General features: G+C 38.0%; 1 protein-coding gene across 1 annotated transcript in view; it reads right to left on the bottom strand.

Annotated features, from left to right (window-relative positions):
• LOC125042683 (adhesive plaque matrix protein-like) overlaps positions 1–4,373 on the bottom strand; it is a 10,743-nt gene extending 6,370 nt beyond the window's left edge. Inside the window, exon 1 of the mRNA XM_047638492.1 lies at positions 4,270–4,373. The gene's annotated coding sequence lies outside the window, so the exon portion shown is untranslated. The remainder of the gene's footprint in view (positions 1–4,269) is intronic.
• Positions 4,374–7,500: the final 3,127 nt, after the last annotated feature.

Genomic DNA, 7,500 nt, shown 5'->3' with positions numbered 1-7,500 from the left:
GGAGTTGATTTATTCACCCGTTCTTTGGGTCTTTACGCTCGAGAGAGAGAGAGAGAGAGAGAGAGAGAGAGAGAGAGAGAGAGAGAGAGAGAGAGAGAGAGAGAGAGAGAGAGAGAGAGAGAGAGAGAGAGAGAGAGAGAGAGAGAGAGAGAGAGAGAGAGAGAGAGAGAGAGAGAGAGAGAGAGAGAGAGTGCAAAATGCAGTTGCAGTTTCAAATATGATATGTTCGTATCTTCCTCCAGCTATCAATCGGCGCGCGAAATCTTGATTACGTAATTTGTGGGAAAATGCAACAGAGAGAACTGGTGGATATTGTCGCTTTGTTCGAGTTTAGCATCTGCTCTTGAGGCGATATTTACTTGGGGTTTCATTTTCATTTGCTACAGTGTTTATAGATGCCTGTGTTTATCTGTTGTAAAAAGAAAAAACAAATCTGAATTTGTCTTTCTTTCATCGGTTTATTATATCTTTTATCGCCTACTTCCTCTTTTTTATCTCTCCCAGGCGTACTGTCTCCTTTTACTTCCTTCATCATTCCAATCGACATCTTTGAAAGTCTAACACGGGCAATATGGAATATAAATGGATCCATTTTAGCAACCAATAGAAATTCGCAGTCAGTGGCTAATACCGCATTCCGAGCGACCGTTTTATATGCCGTGAAGGTTTACTCAAAGCAATTAACGAATGGGTGTGTCTGATGATCTTATAAAAAAAAAAAAAAAAAAAAAAAAAAAAATCATGTTAAAATTGAGAAACGTATTGTCTAAGTACCATGGAAATCTTTTAGCTGCGAGTGCAGTTGCCAAATATGGATTAGTAAGATGTAAAATCTATTCTCTTGAGAGACGCGGCAAAAACATTTATATGAAAACATCACGTGCGCAATGATATATAATCTAGCGCACGTAAATAGTCGTTTATTTTATCTTGTATTTGTAGTAATATATATTTCAGCAATAAAACGAAAACGAAAGGCAAAATGAATGGGCGTGAAGAAAAGGGGTAGAGAAAGAAATTCAAGAGAACAAGGAAAGAAAAGAATAAGAATAAGATATGCAAGGGAACAAAAACTGAAACTAACAATAACGATAAAATAATAAAATACACAAATGAATCCGAAGGAAAGAGAGAAAAGTGCTCATCTCTTAACTCTCTATCGCATCGTTCTCCCTTCCCCCGCTTCCTGCTCTCCTTCCGTCACCCTTTCGCCGATGCAGAGCAGTTCCCTCGAGGCGCTGCGGAGAGTGAAAGTGAAAGCGAAACTGGGTCTTCGAGAGTGAGTAAAAGGAGCGGCCAGATAGGGCACGAGTGGGTATTTCCTCTCGCCAGGCACCCTCTCTTTCTTCACGCCCTCTCTCCTCTCCCTTTTCTCTGCTCGCTCTCTCTCTCTCTCTCTCTCTCTCTCTCTCTCTCTCTCTCTCTCTCTCTCTCTCTCTCTCTCTCTCTCTCTCTCTCTCTCTTTCTCCTCATTCTCGTTTGTTTCCCTCTTCCCTTTCTCCTCGTCTTTACGTTTTTTCTTTAATTTTATTCTGTCTCTTTCTCTTCACATCATGCAGTCTATCATCGCTTTCTCCTCCCCCTCTCCGCTATTCCCTTTCTCCCCCTCTTCTCTGTTCCCTGACTTATCTGGCCTCTTCTCTTTCTCTTCTCATCCGTTCTCCATCTACCATTCTTCTTCTCTCACCCTCCAATCGTTCTGTTTTTTTTTTTCTCTCTCTCTCACTTATCCCTCTTCTTTCCTCCATTCTCCGCACTTTCCCTCCCTCCTCCTTCACACCTCTCCTTTCTCTCCCCCGTTTCCCTTTCGTCTTCTCCCTCTCTTTCCCCCTATTTCTCCTTTTCCCCTCATCCCCCCCTACCTCCTTCTCCCTCTCCCTTCCCCCTTTCAATTCGCCCTCCCCCCCTCTCTCGCCCCACTTCTCCCCATCGAGAATATACATTAAAACATTTTTTTTTGAGAGTGTCTTTGTTTACGAGTGTGATGGCATTTAAGATAACCCGGGACGCTACTGATGGTGATGACAATCTGCATAGAGCGACTGGTGATGGTGGAAATGATGGTGCAAAATTAGGGAAATGGGAATGATGATAATAAGAAGACTGTGAAGGGGGGGGGGGGGTCATTGCCAAATTTATCATAACTAATTAAATCAAGGCTTGAAGCAACCAATCTCCGATAACTTATCATCACAGTCTTATCTGCATTATTTTACATTTCATCTTCCCAATTTCTCGTCACCCAAGCAGTAGATTATAGTTCTTTGCTATTTTTCTTGAAAAAAGTAAATAGCTAAAAGTTACTCTGCAAAAGCAGGTTCATAAAACGGGATCTCACGGGGGAGGGGAGGAGGAGGGGGAAGGGTGGTGGAGGAGGAGAGGAGGGGGACAGAGGGAGGAGGGGAAGAGGAGGAGGGCGAAACGGAGAAGGGGAAATAGAAAGGAAGAGGAGAAAGAGAGAGGGGGGAGAAAGAGAAAGGGGGAGAAAGGAAAGGGAGTAGGGGAGAGTGGCAGAAGGGTAGGGAGGAAGGGGAGGGGGAGAGGGAGGAGGAAAAGGAGGAGGAGGAGGAGGAGGAGGAGGAGGAGGAGGAGGAGGAGGAGGAGGAGGAGGAGGAGGAGGAGGAGGAGGTGGGGGAGGAGGAAGACGAGGAGCAGAAAGAAGAAGAGGAGGAGTAGGAGGAGAAGGAGAAAGAAGAAGAGGAAAGGAAAGAGAAAGATGAGGAGAAAGAGGAGGGGGAGGAGAAGGTATGCAATAGAAAGTTACACGTTTGTCTCGTTTTTACGTATTCCTTCGGCCCCTGTTTTTTACTTCAATGCGGCCAAATAGTTTTACTTTCTATAGAATATTCTGTGACGTCCGTGAAAGGAGGGAGTGCGCGGGAAAAGGCTTTGGAAATTGATAGTGATCGGCTATAATAGCAAAAGTAACGGAAGAGCTGCATAGTTAATAGGTTCCTTAATAGCAACAAGAACAGTTTTAAGAAAGCACAAACGACGATTTTAATGATAATAGAAGCATTGGAAAGTAATATTATTAAGGAATGGTTCCAATAATAGTAATAGTAGTAGTATTAGTTACGGTAGTGATAATATATCAGTTGCAGTAGTAGCTATACTGATACTAGATCTAACAGTAACAGTAAAGATATATACGCGTTAATATCAAACTAAATATTATCATCCTTATCAAAAGAGTAGTAGTAAGATTGACAATAATAACAATCGTAGAAGGAAAAATTAGTAAGACTACATTGAAATGATAATGGTAACTGTAGTAAATATAATAATAACGATCATAACGACAACGGGCAGTGTTAAGCATGGTGCAGTATTAATAGTATCGATATTAGATCCAAAGGAAACAGTATGTAGTGTTCTTAGAACAAGAACAGAGAGGAAAGGAAAACAATTACATTAATAGTGACAACAATGGTAATAATGATTATGATAATACTAATAATACTGATGATGATAAAACAAATAATGATATTGATAATAACGATGATGATAATAATAATATTGATAATAACAATAATAATAATAATAATAATAATAATAATAATAATAATAATAATAATAATAATAATAATAATAACATGACGATGATGATGACGAGGATGAAAATGATAAATGTTGATGACAGTAGTGATAATGATGATAATACTAATGATGATGATAACAAAGATAATGATAATACTGAAATTTTGAAAATGCACACAAACTGAAAAAATAAACAGGTGTAATACTGAATGCATGCAACACTAAACAGGAAAATAGAAAGAAAGAAAGAGAGAGAGAGAGAGAGAGAGAGAGAGAGAGAGAGAGAGAGAGAGAGAGAGAGAGAGAGAGAGAGAGAGAGAGAGAGAGAGGGAGAAAGAGTGAGAGACTGAGGAAATATAGCTACTTAAGGCGTGTTGAAGTCTCTGAGGCGAAGAACGCAAAGCGAGTTTTGTTTTCAGAGTCACCTTCATGAGGTCACTGTCGAGGTCAAGCGTGGAAGACCGGACTGACTGAGCTTCTTAACTCGTCTGTTCTGTTTATCTGCTGTTATTATTATTTTTCCGATAATCAAAACAATGTTGAAATAATATCCATCGAGTGCAAACAATCAACATGGAGTTTTAATTTCATCAGTGTTATGATAAAATCAAAGAAAATTCAACGAGGCGAGACTGTTATCAGGAGAGAATGTAATTTGATTTTCATTTCAATTTCTTCGACGAGGAAAAGACTGGCAACCTCTACAGCAATCACCTCCCATAGGCTTACCTTGTGAGTGTTGAGATGGGTGAAGACAGGCACTGCATATCCGAAAAGACTCTTATATACCGTTGGCGTGACTGGCGGGAACGGGGGTAACCAGTTTCGACATTTTCGACAATGATAAATCCACATGCTTATCATGAAAGGGGACACTTCTGCAACAATAAAGAAGAGAGAAGACATACCGAGGGATTCTTTACAGAACATAGATCTATTTATATCAGTTTCGAGAAAATAAAACAACGGTGGTTAGTAATAAAAAGGGACTGATAAAGAATTTGTAGAATCCCCTAACCGGCAACTCAAAGCAACGTGGCACCCCTTGCTGGACTAACTAACCACACGGATTCATTCCTGATTTCGAAATACCATAGTCATCTTGTTATAGCAATCATGACCACATCCTTCAACAGCTGTGATGAAATTCGAAATACTTGAATAAACAAATATCGAGATTAAGATCCGTGAGGAACTGAGTCGCAGAGAGATAGTGAGCGAGCGAGAGGTGGGTAGGGTAGGGAGCCTGAGAAAGGAGAAGAGAAACGAGACAAAAAGAAAATAAGCGATCCACAGAAGAAGAGCAAGACAGCCAGCCAGCCAGACAGCATGGCAGAGAGACAGAGACAATAACAAAAAATAGGAAATGTATTTGTATTTCAGAACTCAAGGTCCTTCGCGCGTGGAACTGCAGGTAAAAGTAAATCTTTTCGAGCGGTTCCTCACACCTACTACTATCCAAGCGGGATAATATCTTATTACCAGGCGCTACCATCGAGATTACGGTTTCGTTCATGTTTGTTTGGAATTTATACACCCACACACATACAAACACGCACGCACACACACACACACACACACACACACACACACACACACACACACACACACACACACACATATATACTGTATATACTTTTTTCACTGCAGAAACGGGCAAGAAAGAAACTTCGTCATACATGTCTGTAAAAGAAAGGAGGAAAAAAATATGCTTGCATGTCATGGTCAAAATTATGACAGAATAAGATATATAATAATGAATGTGATTCAGCAGTAATTACGATGTTGATGTTAATGATGATAACGAGTTTGATGATAATAAGAAACGATTTGTGATAATGATAACGAGTGATAATAATAAAAGGGTAAAGTGATGATTATATTATCATTACTACTAATTATATCACAATAATGACTGCAATAACCAACACGAATAAAAACAGCAATGATAGATAAGAGGTAATATAAAGGTGGTAAAAAAAGATAAGAAATAATTATGATTCTCATCATCATCATCAAGGGGCTAACGCCGACGGGGGCGCATGGCCGCGTCCACCCTTCTATTCCAGCCACGAGGGTCCCTCATGGCGAGTCTCCAGGCAGGCCTCCGCCTATCTCTCCTCGCGACAGGTCTGGTCGAGCTGCCCAAGCCTAGGTCGTCCCACGGGCCTCCTCCATCCGGGATTGTCTCGCAGAGAGACATCCTCATGGGCAGGGAAATCCACAGGGAAACGAACTAGGTGCCCATATAGCCTGAGTTGGCGGTCCCTGATTATGCAAATAACAGGGCCCATGCCGGTCTCACGGTGTAGCCGTCGGTTGGACACTTGGCCCTGCTAACTGTACCCCATGATCCATTGAAGAGACTTGTTACAAAATGCATCAAGACGAGATTCTAAGGCTCTAGATAGCATCCAGGTTTCGCTTCCATAAAGCAAGATTGGCTGTATTAAGTTGGTCCTTTTGCATAGGTACCGACACCTCCAAATGCTCCTGCTGCCATGCCAATCCGTCTACTGAATTCTTGGTCTGACAGCCCAGAGATATGGACTACACTACCAAGGTATGCAAAGCTCTCTGTGACTTCAACATCCTCACTGCAAGCATGGATCGACTGAACAGGTTCCCTTAACAGGTCCCCAAAGTCCTGAATCTTTGTCATGGTCCAGGAGACCTCTAGGCCCAAGGGCTTCGCCTCATTGCTAAATGCATCAAGAGCCACCACCAGTGACTCCAGGGACTCAGATAGGATAGCAACATCATCGGCGAAGTCAAGGTCAGAGACCTTGTTGCTCCACACTGACTTTGAATAGTAGCTCTACCCAGTAGCCCAGGTGATAAAAAGTGATGCAGGGGTACAGCCATGACCACACTTTACAGAACTTTCAGTAGCAAGTATATTGACTTGCTATTAGTTTTGAGGCTGCCGGAGAGTTATCTGGGAGGAGGAGGGCTGACGAGGCCCACTTCCCCCAAGCCGCCCATTAACTCCAGGGTGGCTGAGGTATAGATGGTACAGAGCCAGATAATAATGATAATGATGATGATAATAATAATAATAATAATGATAATAATAGTAATAATCATGATAAAATTATAATAAAAATATAATAATAACAATAATAATAATAATAATAATAATAATAATAATGATAATGATAATATTGTTAATAACAGTATCAAGATAATTATCAATAATACTGGTAAGTACAATAATAATGATAATAATAATGATAATAATGATAATGATAATAATTATGAAAATAACAATGATAATAACAATAGAATTAACAATAATGATGATGATAATGATGATGATGATAATAATAATGTTAATAACGATAATAATAATAATAATAATAATTATAATAATTATAATAATAAAAACAATAATTATAATAATAATAGTAATAATACTAATAATAATGGTAATAATAATGATAATAATAATAATAATAATAAAATAGTTATAACAATAATAATAATGATAAGTGATAATAATAATAATAATTATAATGATAATGATAGAAATAATAGAAATGATAATAACAATAATGGTGATTATATTAATAATATATATATTAATAATAATAACAATAATAATGGTAATAACAATAATAATAACAACAATAACGATAATAATAATAATAATAATAATAATAATAACAATAATAATAGTAACAATAATAAAAATGATAATGATAATGAAAATAATAATGATGATGATGATGGTGGTAATAATGATAATAATAATAATAATAATAATAATAATAGTAATAATAATAATAATAATATTAAAAATAACAATAATAATAATGATAATACTATTACTAATTATAACAATAATAATAGTAACAATAATGAAAATGATAATGATAATGAAAATAATGATGATGATGATGATGATAATATTAATAATAATAATAATAATAATAATAATAATAATAATAATAATGACAA

This window comes from Penaeus chinensis, chromosome 32, assembly GCF_019202785.1.
Source record: "Penaeus chinensis breed Huanghai No. 1 chromosome 32, ASM1920278v2, whole genome shotgun sequence".
NCBI classification, from domain to species: Eukaryota; Metazoa; Arthropoda; class Malacostraca; order Decapoda; family Penaeidae; genus Penaeus; species Penaeus chinensis.
Note: the sequence above shows the minus strand (reverse complement) of the source record. Positions and strands in the feature narration are given on the sequence as shown.